The following is a 14,993-nucleotide window of genomic DNA, read 5'->3' on the forward strand; positions in this document are numbered from 1 at the left end:
GCGGGCGCCGGTGCTCGCAGTGTCCTCGTTTCCCCTTTGGTGCTAAGGGGGCAAGTGCAGGCGCGGAGTACCTAGGCATCATGCAAAGGTTTGCCATATCGGTGCAACAAGACCAAGACCAGCAGGACGGCAGGACGGAGGTCATTGTGGAGCCCAAGACGACATCACCACCAGCGCCTCTGATAGGCGAAGACCACCTTTAGTCAGTATAGCTCGTACTAGCTGTCCCCTTTCGAATTGGTTGTTGTTGGATCCCTTCCCGCTCAATATTTGGGTAGAGGACCAGGGCCTCTATAAATAGGACTAGCCACCACAGTAGAAGGGGGGATCATTCAAATCATCCTCACCCACACCACACCAGCTCAAGAACACCTCTCCTCAGGAGGCTATTCTTACCTTGTATTGTCCATCATCAGCACAAGAGGCAATCCACCACCACCACACAGGAGTAGGGTCTTACACCACAATGGTGGCCCGAACCTGTATAAACCTTGTGTCCCGTGTGTTGTGAGTTCATCGAGCTAAGCTTAGGGATCACGGCGAGGTTGAGAGCGAGATTCGGTAGGGGGAAATCTTCGTGCGCACCCTAGTGTTCGAACCTCAAGGGTTTTGCCGGAACCCTAAATCCAACATTTGGGGTCTTACAGCACAACGGTGGCCCGAACCTGTATTAACCTTGTGTCTCTTGTGTTGTGAGTTCATCGAGCTAAGCTTAGGGATCGCGGCTAGGCTGAGAGTGAGATTCGGTAGGGGGAAATCTTCAAGCGCACCCGAGTGTTCGAACCTCAAGGGTTTTGCCGGAACCCTAAATCCGGCACCCTCCAAGGAGACCAAGAAAGTGAAGCTAAATCCGGAAGACGCCAGCTGCAGCAAGTACACAGTCGTAGGGACCCGCCTTGATAGCAAATAGGAAGGCGAGCTCGTCGACTTCCTCCATGAGAATCGAGATATTTTTGCGTGGACCCCCAAGGACATGCCAGGAATCCCGAGGAAGTACACCGAGCACAAACTCCATGTGCGCAAGGACACCAAGCCTGTCCGCCAACCCCTACGACATTTCTCCGAAGAGAAGAGAAGAACCATCGGTGAAGAAGTCGCCAAGCTTTTGGCGGCCGACTTCATCAAGGAAGTGTTCCACCCCGAGTGGCTGGCCAACCCATTCCTCATCCTGAAGAAGAACAAGACCTGGCGCATGTGCGTCGACTACACTAGCCTGAACAAGGCCTGTCGCAAGGATCCGTTCACCCTCCCGCGGATCGACCAAGTCCTCGACTCGACCGCCGGGTGCGAGCTCCTATCCTTCTTGGATGCTTACAAAGGCTACCACCAGATCAAGCTGGACCCGGCCGACGCCCTGAAGACGTCCTTCATCATGCCCATTGGGGCGTATTGCTACATCACCATGTCGTTAGGCCTGAAGAACATCGACGCCACTTTCCAGTGCTGCATGCAGAAATGCTTGCTACCGCAACTCGGCCGCAACATCCACGTTTACGTGGACGACGTCATGGTGAAGACCAAGCATCACCTCACGCTCCTCGATGACTTGAAGGAAACTTTCGCCAACCTGTGTGAGTACAAAGTCAATCTCAACCCGGAGAAGTGTGTTTTCGACGTCCTGGCCGGAAAGCTACTCGTCTTCCTCATCTCGAAGCGCGGCATTGAGGCGAACCCAGAGAAGATCAAGTACGAGCGCATGTGCAAGCCGGCTCGGCTGCGCAATATCCAAAAATTCACCTGCTGCTTGGCCTCGGTCAGCCGGTTTCTCAGCCGGCTGGGCGAGAGGGCCTGGCCCCTATACCAGCTGATGAAGACGACGGCGCCATTCGAATGGAACAACCAGGCGGACTAGGCTTTCTGGGACCTCAAGCGCATGCTCTCCACCGCACCCGTCCTGACCGAGCCGACCGAGAAGGAGCCGTTGTTGCTCTACATTGCCGCGACCTCATAGTCGGTCCGCACGATGCTGGTGGTCGAGCGACCAGAGAAGGGCAAGATCCCGTCCAGCGCCCGGTCTACTACCTGAGCGAGGTGCTCTCCGCCTCCAAGAAGAACTACCCGCACTACCAGAAGATGTGTTACAGCGTGTACTTCACGGCCAAGAAACTGAAGCAGTACTTCCAAGAGCATGTTATCACCATGGTCAGCACAGCCCCCCTCGGCGAGATCATAGGGTGCCGGGATGCCTCTGGCCGGGTTGTCAAGTGGGCACTCGAGCTTGCCAGCCACACCATCCTCTAAGAGCCCCGCACCACAATCAAGTCCCAGGCCTTGGCTGACTTCCTCGTCGACTGGACCGAGAGCCAGTACTTTCCGCCACCACCGGACTCAACGCACTGGCGCATGCACTTCGACGGCTCCAAGATGCGACTCGGCCTAGGGGCCGGCATTGTTCTATCTTCACCGAAGGGCGACCGACTCCGCTACGCGCTCCAGATCCACTTCGCCGCCTCCAACAACATCACTGAGTACGAGGCCCATTTGGACTTCGTTTGGTACTAATTTCCTACGATGTAAAAAACAAGCAAAAAACAACAACTGGCACTTGGCACTATGCCAATAGGTTAGTACCAAGAAATGATATAAAATGATTATAAAATAATTGTAAAACATCCAGGAATGATATATAACAACATGGAACAATCAAAAATAGATACCTTGGAGACGTATCAGCATCCCCAAGCTTAATTCCTGCTCGTCCTCGAGTAGGTAAATTTTAAAAACAGATTTTTGATGTGGAATACTGCCTAACATGTTCACCACATATTCTTTTCTTTGTAGCATGGACATTTGGACTTTTATATGGTTCAAAGCAATTGTCTAGTTTTGACATGAAGACTTTAATACTCAAGCATATCAACAAGCAACCATGTCTTTCAAAATATCAATGCTAAAGCAAGTTATCCCTACCCCATTATGCTCAATCATAGACCCATTCATGAAACACACTCAAATACTAGCTATACCCAATGCTCAAGTACGATCATAGTGCCCCTTAGTTGGTGCTTTATAAGATAAGATGGATTCTCTAATAAAAAGTAAAAATTGCATAAAGTAAAAGAAAGGCCCTTCACCGAGGGAAGTAGGGATTTGTAGAGGTGCCAGAGCTCAAAGCGAAAATTTAGAGATAACAACATTTTGGGAGGCATACTTTTCCCACCAATGAAAATGACTTAGAGTTCCCAAGACTTTCCATGCTAGATATATCATAGGCGGTTCCCAAACATAAAAGAAAGTATATTCCTTTTTCCACCATACTTTCACTTTCCATGGCTAACTGTATCCACGGGTGCCCTCCATACCAACACTTTCCAAGGAATTTATTATTTGACAACATAAAGGAAATTCATTTTTCATTTCAGGACTGGGCATCCCTAATACCTTTGTTGTACTCTCATGTAATGACAAGTGAATAAACACTCATCGTGAGAATAGCACATCTAGCATGGAAAATATCTGCCACTCCTCACCGCCTCGTGAACGGTACGAGCACACGAAAGAGAAATTTATTTTGAATTAGAGATGGCACATACAAATTTGCTTAGAATGGCACAGAAATATTGCATATAGGTAGGTATAGTGGACTCATATGACAACACTAGTTTAAATGGGTTTGGATGCACAAGTAGTGATCATACTTAGTGCAAATGAAGGCTAGCAAAAAGATTTAGAAGCGTCCAACCAAGAAACAAAAAATCTCATAAGTGAGCATTAAGCATAACTAACACCGAATAATGCACCACAAGTAGGATGTAATTTCATTGCATAACTATTGACTTTTGTGCTTGCATAGGGAATCACAAACCTTAACACCAAGATCCTTACTAAAGCATAATTACTCATCAACATGACTCACATATCATATTGTCATATCTCAAAACCATTACAAAGAACCAAGTTTATTTTGTCCAATGATCTTCATGAAAGTTTTTATTATATCCTCCTTGGATATCTATCACTTTGGGACTAATTTCATATGTTGCTTTTAATAAGCTCAAAAAACTATAAGAGAAGAACATGAGCATAATATTTCTTTCTCTCAAAATAATCCAAGTGAAGCAAGAGAGAATTCCTTAAAACTTTTACTAACTCCCAAATAAATCTAAGTGAAGCATGGGAGCATTTCTTCAAAAATAAAAAAGCACACCGTGCTCAAAAAGTTATAATTGAAGCACTAGAACAATTCCAAGGCTCTAAAATTGAAGTGAAGCATAGGAGCAAGCATAGCATAGTTTTTGGCTCTCTCAAAAAGGTATGTCCAGCAAGGTTTCAAGACTTAAAATAAAAAGAAAAACAAGCAAAGACTCATATAATACAAGATGCTCCAAGCAAAACTCATAATATGTGACGAATAAAAATATAGTTCCAAGTAAAATACCGATGGTTGTTGGAAGAAAGAAGGGATGCCACTCGGGGGCATCCCCAAGCTAAGTTGCTTGATACTTCTTGAATATTATCTTGTGGTGCCTCGGGCATCCCCAAGATTAGCCTTTTGCTAATCCTTATTCCTTCATCCATCGTAATATCACCCAAAACATGAAAACTTCAATCACACAAATCTCAACAAATCCTTCGTGAGATCCGTTAGTATAAGAAAGCAAACCAATACTATAAGTGTCGTGAGAAACCACGACCACTATGGGACCAAGGGTCCCTTGCTGGTTCGGCATGGGGGATGTCACGTCGCACAAAGAGCAAAAGAGCGTGGGGTAGCACGGCAGAAATCACACGGGCAATTTTATCCAGGTTCGGGCCGCCATGAGGCATAAAACCCTACTATTGCTTTGGTGGATTGATGGTGGAAGAATGGTGGTGGAGCGCAGTACACTTGCCCGACAGGGTTGTCTACGGCCGACAGTGGCTACACGCGTATGAGTGTGTGGGTGTTCAACCTTCTAACCTCCTCTAAGGTTGCCACGGGCCTCCTTCTATAGATTAAGGGCTCACCACAATGGCAAATAGTGCTATCATACCTAACTCTGCAGGCTGACAAAGCGCATTAAATGCACCGCTCAACGTCATATCGTTGTTCGCCCGGCAAGCCTTGGCGGGCTATTTTGCCAGCTTCACGCCTGCCTGCTTGACACGTCGCAGACCGCTGTCGTCTGTAGGTACTTCCTGTAGAAAGAGGTTGCCATGTGGTGAATCGCTTCCAATTAATCACTTTGGGCTTGACACCACACTGATTGGTGATGTGGGTCATGGTGGAGTGGTTCGTGACGTGGTTTTTGTCTCCATGAGTCCCGCCAGGCCCTGCCGGGACGTCTTGAATGTTCTTTTTCGGGGGTGGCTCCGCCCTCTCCAAGCTCGTCTGCCTGGCAAGGAAGGCTTTTCTCCTAGTGGTATCTTACTTCTCTGGCTTGACCTTGGTCCTCTAGATCTACATGTTGGTCCTTCGAATATTTTGGTCTCCTATACTTTGGCATGGCCTGGTGCCATAATCTTGTTCCCGTGCCTGTGCACAGTCTGGGCAACAGACCTATGGTTTGTTGGACCGACAAAAGCCCTTGAGCCTGCCCTGAACGTACTGACGAGCATTGTCAGGGTAGGCCCTAATAATTGCACATGCAGGGGCGCTGAAGAGGCATGCCCCTTGAGGTCTTCTTTGCTTCTTCATTAATCTTGAGCCTGGACCAGTTTCTTGTTTTCCCGCGCATCATGCGCAACATTACGGGAAAAACTCAGATCATGGCTTGCAGGATGCACGCGCCCCATGATCACGGGATGGAAACTGCCATCCCTGACCCGTTCTTCGAATGCACCCACCATGTGTACTCCATGCATTAGGAGGGCTAGGTGGTGGATGCGGAGAGCACGGGTCCAAGTGCCATGGCAGAAAATCAGGCGCCACTGGTGGGAGCAGCGGGTTGGTCCTGATTCCCTGAGCGATTGGATGGGTAGGGAGGTCGTATTGGAGGAGCGAGGTGGCCGCCCCTGAGCCAGAGGCCTGCCCCCTACGTCATCCTTCTATAAGAGAGGGTAGGAGTGGTGCATATTCATAGACACCTGCTTCCACTTCTTCCTCCGCAATCTTTCTTCACTCGCCATGGTGAGAGGACAAGGGCAGTGGTATTCTAGTGGCGGCGACGAGGGCTTCTGCTCGACAATGTATCCCCCTCCTCTGGACCCCGTGGTTCCAGAACCCGCTGCGAGAGGCGGAGGGAGGGGGTGAGGTCGTGGACGCCATGACGTTCGATGAAGAGGAGGATGGGGCAGCGCTTTGGCCGCGCCCCATACCTGCGGCTCCTCCCCCGATGGAAGGCCACGTCGAAGATCAGCATCGGGAGTTCATCATCAGGCTGTACAAACCTCCGTGCGGCCACCTCCATCTTCCTACTGCATTCACACGGGAAATGGAGCTTGAACTGCCACAGACTCTCAGGCTGCACACGACGGGTTGCGGGAATGGCGGCATGTGGGTTGATGTCAACCTCCCCGCTCCTCATGTCATGTACCTCCGCTTAGGCTGGAAGACCTTTGCCCGAGCCCATAGCCTGTCGGAGGGGCACATTCTCCAGTTTACATTGATGGAGAGCGGCCTGCTCTCCGTCAAGATCTTCGAGCGCTCGGGAATTCATTTAGGGTGCTGCGCGGAGAGCTCCTCCAATGACGAAAGCTCCTCCTCGATAGAAAGTGACGAGGAATACAGTGACGGCAATGACGACAGCAACGGGTGGTAGGGCGACGACTCTAACTTCGGCTGAGTGCCACCCGCACCATCTTCATTAGGCGGCAGCACCATCATCTGCATCTGCATCTCCTCCCCGGCAAGGTGATTTCCGGGTAGTTGGATGCAGATGCGGGGGTGGTGCTTCACGACTTCCTCTAGTGGCCTCCCAACTATACCTCGATAGGCTTCCTCTTGGGTTGTAGCTTCATTAACCCTGCCGGCCCTGGTGGCGGTGGTTTTCGGGCGCCTCCATCATGCTCTCCATTGATGCGTTTGCCGATGTCTTCCTGACCCCGTCGGGCTGTCTCTCCTAGAGCCCGATGGGGTCAGGCCGGGCTTTTGCCCGGGCGCTCCTTTTGCCCCTTTCGCCTTCTACCGCCGTGCCTAGGTGGAGAGGGAAGAGAAAGTGGATCATGGGGCACTTATCTTTTTTCAATCTTAAACTATAGGCACTTGCCGAATTTTAATTCAAATAATGTAATCTCTCGAGTCCATGTTTGTGTTCTGGGAGGCTTGTACTTTTATGATCAACATATTAATGAAAAACATGAGCCTTGCCAGGAACTCGTGCATGTGTATGTCCATGCAGAGGTGGGATGCCTCTTTGGTTTAAATAAATGACTCTTTTCCCAGCAGGCTATCCTGCCAGTACCCTTTTCATTTTGTTGTTGGGGACCGGAGTCTACCGGGCAAAAAATAAAGGGACCAGCTCCCCGACGACGCTTTTTCATCAAAGGCCACTGTGACCACCTAGGCCGAAGCAACGTTCGATCCGAAAGTAGGAGCACCTAAGCTTCAAAGAGCGATGAGGTTTTCTCATGCACAAGTTTTAGCTTACAAAGTACTTATGGACAAGAGGCAAAACTTATCTGTTTGGCTTGCCGGGGATCACAGTACTGGTCCATCTCCCCAACTCCTTGTAGATGCCAAGTTCACGGTAGGAACCTGCAGCTTCATGCAAATGAGAATGATGCAGGATGCAATCCTATCTATATGCACATGCAAACGCTCATGAAATGCTTATGCAATGCTCTTGGGATGCTCATGCATGCATGCAACTTGGTCGGGGCCCCCCAACGCTTAGCTTATTTCTCTGTTGCTCAGGGTCATCGCCTGGCTTTGTACAAGGGGTTACATGCAGCTGAGGCAAGGCTTGTATAAAAGGGTGGCTGCCGGGCAGGGCCCGACAGCCGCGCCTTACGGGTAGAACTTACGGAGATGCTCAATATTCCATGAGTTTTTCAATTGAATGCCATGTTCAGTCTCTAGATGGACTGCGCCAAGTCTGGTGGCTCATACTACCCGGTAAGGGCCTTCCCACTTTGACATCAACTTGTTTGTAGCCTTGGCAGACTGAACGCGCCTAAGGACAAAGTCACCTTCCTCAAAACACCGGGCATGAACCATGCGGCTATGATAGCAACGCAGGGCTTGTTGATAGCGTGCAAGACGCGTAGCAGTCCGGAGACGGTTCCCCTTGAGTATCACAATATCATCACACCGGTGCTGATCTTGCGCTACTTCATCGTAGGCAAGCACTCGAGGTGACCCATAAATGTGTTTCGTGGGGATAACTGCTTCTGCCCCATAGACCAGGGAGAAAGGAGTGTGCCCGGTAGCTCGATTTGGTGTCGTTCTAAGGGACCAAAGGACTACCGGCAGCTCATCGATCCACTGCCTGCCGTGCTTCTATAGCATATTAAAGGTTCTTGTCTTGAGTCCCCGCATCACTTCAGTGTTTGCCCTCTCAGATTGCCCATTGCTTCTAGGATGTGCGACAGAGGCAAATGAGACCTTGCTTCTGAGGGTACATACATATTGCATGAAGGAACAGTTCGCGAACTGGGTGTTGTTGTCGGTAATGATCCTTGCCGGGACTCCAAAATGACACACCAGTTCTTTGAAGAACTTGATAGCTGATTGAGCAGTCACCTTTCTCACGGCAGTCACATCCGGCCACTCTGTAAACTTGTCGATACCAATGAACAAGAATTTAAAGCCCCCGATAGCTCTAGGGAAAGGGCCGAGGATATCGAGCACCCAGACCGAAAATGGCCATGATAAAGGGATTGTCTGAAGAGCATGGGTAGGCAGGTGGATGTTCTTGGAATGGAACTGGTAGGCTTCATATTTTGTGACTAGTTCAATCACATCTGAAGAGCTGTGGGCCATAAGAATCCTTGTCGGAATGCTTTCCCAACCAATGCCCTTGATCCAATGTGGGAGCCGCACATGCCTTTGTGTATCTCAGCTAGTAGTTCCTTTCCTTCTTCCCGGCAGATGCACTTCAATTTCACACCGTTGGGCCTCCTTCTGTACAGAGTGTCATCGACAAACTGATACATACTGGCCCTTCGGGCTACTCTTTCAGCCTCATCTTGGTCATTGGGGAGTTCTTTCGTTTGGAGGAAGTGGACTATGTGCCTTGCCCAAGTTGGAGCCTGGGGCTCGGCAACGAGGACTAGCGGCACCTCCTCAACTGCAGGGGCACGTTCCTCATCTGCAGGGACCATGGGCCCGACAGGAGGGTGCAGTCCGGCAAGTTGTGAGGAGTTGTTTCCGGCAGGGTCCCTGCCCGGAGCGGAAGGCTCCACCGAGAGAGAATTACTGGAGTCCATCTTTCTCCATTTCCAGGCCATTTTTGCTGGGGATATGGAGGGCTGAGTAAGATGGAGAATAAAAGTTCCTGGTTCCACAGGAAGCTTTTGCGTAGCACACTTTGACAGATGATCAGCTATGCTATTTTTCGCATGGGGTATGTGCTTTGTTTGCAATCCATCAAAGCGCTCCTCCAATCTCCTCACTTCCTCAATGTATTCCTCCATTAATGGACTATGATAATCCTTGTTGACTTGTCTCACCACAAGCTGCAAGTCTCCTCGAATGATCACCTTCTTGATTCCCAACTCTGTGGCAATCCTGAGCCCGACAAGGAGCCCTTCATACTCTGCGGTATTGGTGGTTGCCTCTTCCCGGGAAAAATGCATCTGGACGACGTACTTCAAGTGCTCACCTAAGGGGGCGACGAGAAGCATGCCACCCCTCCACCTTGTAGGGAAAAGGCACCATCGAAATACATAATCCATTCTTGGGGCGCCTCCTTGCTGGGGATAACTGTTTCTGTTACTTCCTCGTCAGGGATTGGTGTCTGTTCCGCAATAAAAACTGCCAATGCCCTGCTCTAGATTATTGATGTGCTCTCAAATTTCAGACCGAAACTGGACAACTCCAATGCCCACTCCACTATTCTGCCAGTAGCCTCAGGGTTTTGGAGTATCCTTTGCAACGGGAAGCGAGTGACAAACGTGATCTCATGGTCTTGGATGTAGTGGCGTAGTTTCCTTGAGGCCATGATGAGACCAAAGATCAACTTTTGCATGCTAGAGCACCTCGATCGAGCCCCCTATAATAAGGAACTGACGAAGTACACTGGGCACTTCACAACTTTCTTCCTTGCCGTGTCCTTGGGGTTGCTCTTACTGTCGTGCTCACTTCAGCACTGATCCTTATCTGACTCTGTCGGTCCTTGCTCACGCTCTGCTTCGTCCACTTCCAGCTGCGCCACCAAGGCTGCGCTAACTAGTTGGTTGGTTGCTGCTAAGTATAGCAGCAACGACTCTTGTCGTTTGGGAGCAATGAAGGTGGGCATAGAGGACAAGTAGGCCTTCAACTCTTGCAAGGCCGCATCTGCTTCTAGGGTCCACTTCATGGCTCCTGCCTTCTTCAGGATTTTGAAGAATGGCAGGGCGCGCTCGGTAGACATGGAAAAGAATCTGCTTAGCGCGACAATGTGCCCTGTCAAACAGCTCACATCCTTGACTGTCCTTGGCACTTGGATCTTCTCGATGGCTTTAATCTTGTCGAGGTTGGCTTCGATCCGCCGATGGGACATGAAGAACCAAAGTAGCTTGCCGGAGGGACGCCAAACACACACTTCTCCGGATTGAGCTTCAAGTTGATCTTGCACAGATTTGCAAACGTCTTCTCCAAATCCTGGATAAGAGATGCTCTTTCCTTGGTCTTGACCACAATGTCATCCATATAAGCTTCAATGTTTTTGTGTAGCTGTGGCTCGAAACCAATCTGGACTGCCCTTGCAAAAGTAGACCCGGCACTCTTTAATCGGAATGGCATGCGAATAAAATAGTACTTACCACATGGGGTGATGAACAAGGTCTTCTCTTCGTCTTCCCTGGACATGAAGATCTGGTGATACCAAGAATACGCATCTAGAAAGGAAAGAAAATCGTAGTCCGAAGTGAAATCCATGATCTGATCGATGCGCGGCAAGGAAATGGGTCCTTCCACTAGTAGAAAAGGGGGCATTTGTCCCAGTTCGTAAGGGCCTTCAGTCCCGGTTCATGAACCGGGACTAATGGGTCGTTACTAATACCTCCCCCCTTTAGTCCCGGTTCAAACATGAACCGGGACAGATGGGCCTCCACGTGGCCGACGCGCCGAGCCCAGGCAGGGGGCCTTTGGTCCCGGTTGGTGGCACCAACCGGGACCAAAAGGCGATGTTTTTTTTTAAAAAAAGTGGTTGCTTTAGGGGTTTGGGGGGTTATTTTTAGGTTGTTATTACCTAGCTAATAGAGAGAAGTGTCCTCTCTTATATCTTCGTCCTTGGTTTACCAACGCTGCTGCTATGTTCATTTCACCCGCTAATGTAATAACTCATGCATGCTCGCATCATACATCATCGTATAGAATAACAAGTCCTACTAATCATGCATCATCATACAACTTCTACTCGTTATTAATAATAAGTCATACGATCATCATCCTCATAGTCATCGAACCCAACCCTACATAATTGTTCTTAGCACATGATCATCAGTATCAGGTAGGACCTAAACACCCTTAAGGTAAAATAGCATAAAACAATATAGACCCTGACTCTCCATTATGAAGAATGGCGATCACCCTGTCTCCAATTCTTGCGCTTTGCTGCCTTTTGCTTCCAAGAATCTCCTTACGACTGTCCATACATTTTTTCCATTCTTTGATTGTCATGTCTCCACTTCCTTTAGAAACCCGGTATGGACAGTTGAGATTCGTAGGAAGACCTGGTTGTACGTTCAAAACAAGAAGGGTACCGTGCGTATACATCAGATGAGGCACACAATCATTCGGGATTATCTGTTGAAAAACATAGTAATAACTTCGTAGTTAGCAATGATGTACTAGTTTTAGAAGTGTGCAAAAAGATGCACGGATGTCGTAATAGTAAAAAATCTTACCAGGGTATCTCCATGGTAGTTACCGTAGTTCAACACGTGCACTAGTGGCACGTATTGACCATAATGTTGAGGAGTTCGATTGTAGACATTGTAATTCTCAAGATTAGTACAAAATGCGATTAGATGATTATTCTTCCTATAAGTTAATTTGGAGCCATCGGTGTAGTGGGTTTTGTCTACCATCTTCCGCACATTCTTTGAAGAATGAAAATAAGCTGTCAATGGAAATAAGATGTCAACTATTATGAAATAAACAATATAAATTACTTAATAACTATGTTAAGCTCACATGGGGGAAGAATTGGAGGTGTATCCACAAGGACCCAAATCGAAGGTCTGTCTTGCTCCATTGTAGGATCACCAAGATCCATGGTGACAAGCATACCCTCATCAAAACGATACATCTTGCAAAGTGCTTCCCAATTTTTGCAACCAAAATGGGTTAGACTCTCATCATTGTACAGCTTTACTTGAAAATCCACACCATGATGGGTCCTTAGGAGAATTTTTTTGGTTTCCATACTTTCATGGTCTTCAAAACCCATCCTCTCCGAGACATAGCGTCTTGCATAGCATGGGATAAGCTAGTCGAATTGGAAAAGATGAAAAATACACATTAAAATAGTTGAAGTCGTGCTTAATTACGAAAAAAAAACTATTGTCGTTGTTGCGTACCATATGAACATCGAAGGTCTCCTCGAGCTTAATGCTAAAGCGCCTATCTTCATCCAGCTCAATGAACCTGTCGCACATACCTCGGTCATCGTGGCACCAGTCACACTCCCCCGGGCGGTTTTCGTAGTCTGAGTACGACATTTCCGGCCTATATATGTTCATAATTCAAATATTAAACTAGATCATTATTATTAATCACGGGTTGACTATCGGTGGTACGTAGCTCCTCCTTTCATTCCCGAGTGCATTATTACATCAAATTGTCTAGCACACGGGAATGAAGGAGAACTTTTCCAATATGAGCATTCAATAAGCAAAACCAAATCATAAACTAAGCAAAACCAAATCATAAAACAAAGTAGTATTCAAATTAGCATGCATTCAATTATAAGCAAAAGTACATCATCTCTTGGTGTCCGTACATCGTCGAATATTATCACTAATATAGCATCACTAATACAACTAGAACCGTAGCGCCCGATGGGTATCATCGTGGGCGGTGGACACCCAAAGATAAGGAACCATCACAGGATCATAGCTCAAGTGAGATCCCTGAAGAATCTGCCAGGTATTGTCGAACCTGCCCTCCAATGCAACCATGTAGCGATGGACGTGCTCGTCCTCCTTGCTGACATGGTGACGTACCACCTCCGCGGTGTCCGGAAGCCTCGGCACCGTCACTGGCCCACGCGACCGCCACCAAACAAGGATCGGGTCAACAACGGGCTGCCTCCTCACCAACCTACGTCCACCGGAAGGTAGCACCTCCCAATACCAGCCCGGCGGAGCCCAGTCCCGAATATGGCCCTGATCAAGCAGGCATCCACCGCCGAGTCGATGACGACGAGGATGCGGGATAGGCATCGCCGATGTCGTTGATGCGGGGACTACTTCTATATATAGTTAAATAATGTAGTTTTATTAATTAAATCAACTAGTTCAACTCCTAAGCACTTACTATAAATAAAATAAAGTAGTACTTACTAAAAATAAACTACTTCTATATATAGTAAAATAAAGTAATTTTATTAAATCAACTAGTTCAACAGTAAGCACTTACTATAAATAAAATAAAGTAGTACTTACTAAAATAAACTACTTCTATAGTAAAATAAAGTAGTTTATTAAATCAACTAGTTCAACTACTAAGAACTTAGTAAAAGTAAACTTGTTTAACTAGTTCTATTATATTAAACTAGTTCAACACAATTTTTTCTAAATATGCACATATATATACATAAATTGACAAAAAACATCTAATTCAACTAATTAAAATACATGGAAAACATCTAATTCAACTAATCTAAATAATTTTACTAAACACTTACTAGTATATATACATGGATAAAATACATATACGAAAAAATGAAAAAAAAGATGATCCGGGGCGGCGGCGGCTCACAACGGTGCCGGCGAGGACGACGACGGGGGCGACGACGACGTCGATAGGGGCGATGGTGGGGGCGGCGGATGGCGTCGGCGTGCAGAGGACGACGTCGGCGTCGGTGGAGGCGTTGGCGGCGGACAGCGACGATGTGCGCAGCCGACGGCGTCGGCGTGGGCTCCGGGGCGGGGGCGACGGCGACGGCGTCTGGCAGCCTGGCGGCGTCCTCTTCGCGCGCGTCGTCGGGTGTGAACTGCAAGATGCAAACCAAAATTTTCACAAGTGTGCCTTATATACATGAAGCTTTAGTCCCGGTTCTTGCCACGGACCGGGACAAATGCCCTCTTTGGTCCCGGTTGGTGCCACCAATCGGAACCAAAGGCCTCTTTTCAGCAGCCCAAAGGGCGGGAAACAGAGACCTTTGGTCCCGGTTGGTGGCACCAACCGGGACTAAAGGGGAGGCATTGGTCCCGGTTGGTTCCACGAACCGGGACCAAAGGTGGGCATTGGACCCGGTTGTTGCCACCAACCGGTACCAATGCACCCGTCTAATTACTTACTTATTTTCTGTAGCTGTTTTTGAGTTGATTCTTTCTGCAACTATTTTTTAGTCCCACCTCGCCAAGTGAGTGGCACTCGAAGTGGTTTATAAGCCCTGAGTGCAGAGACGACGAAGAAGAGGCTCAATGCTCACCTGCATGTTGCTTAGCTTCAAGCCTTGAGGATTAGGGTAGACTGCATGGAGCTATGTGCAGTGCAGTTTACACTATTCCGAAAGGCTTGAAGCTAATTAACAAGCATCGCACCTATTTTTTATTTTTAATGACTTATTATAACTCAGAACTAAATAGAAAAAAAATAAATATAGCAGAAAAGAAAAAAAACTATATAAAAAACTACTCAGAAATAAATAGAAGAAAAAATAATTGTGATTAACTTTACTAAAAAAGTGAACATAGATGCGCTTATAGAGAGAATTCAACCTAAATTCATAATAAATTTCTACTAACTTCAGAGAAATTCA

Source organism: Triticum aestivum, chromosome 1B (genome assembly GCF_018294505.1).
Source record: "Triticum aestivum cultivar Chinese Spring chromosome 1B, IWGSC CS RefSeq v2.1, whole genome shotgun sequence".
Lineage (NCBI taxonomy): Eukaryota > Viridiplantae > Streptophyta > Magnoliopsida > Poales > Poaceae > Triticum > Triticum aestivum.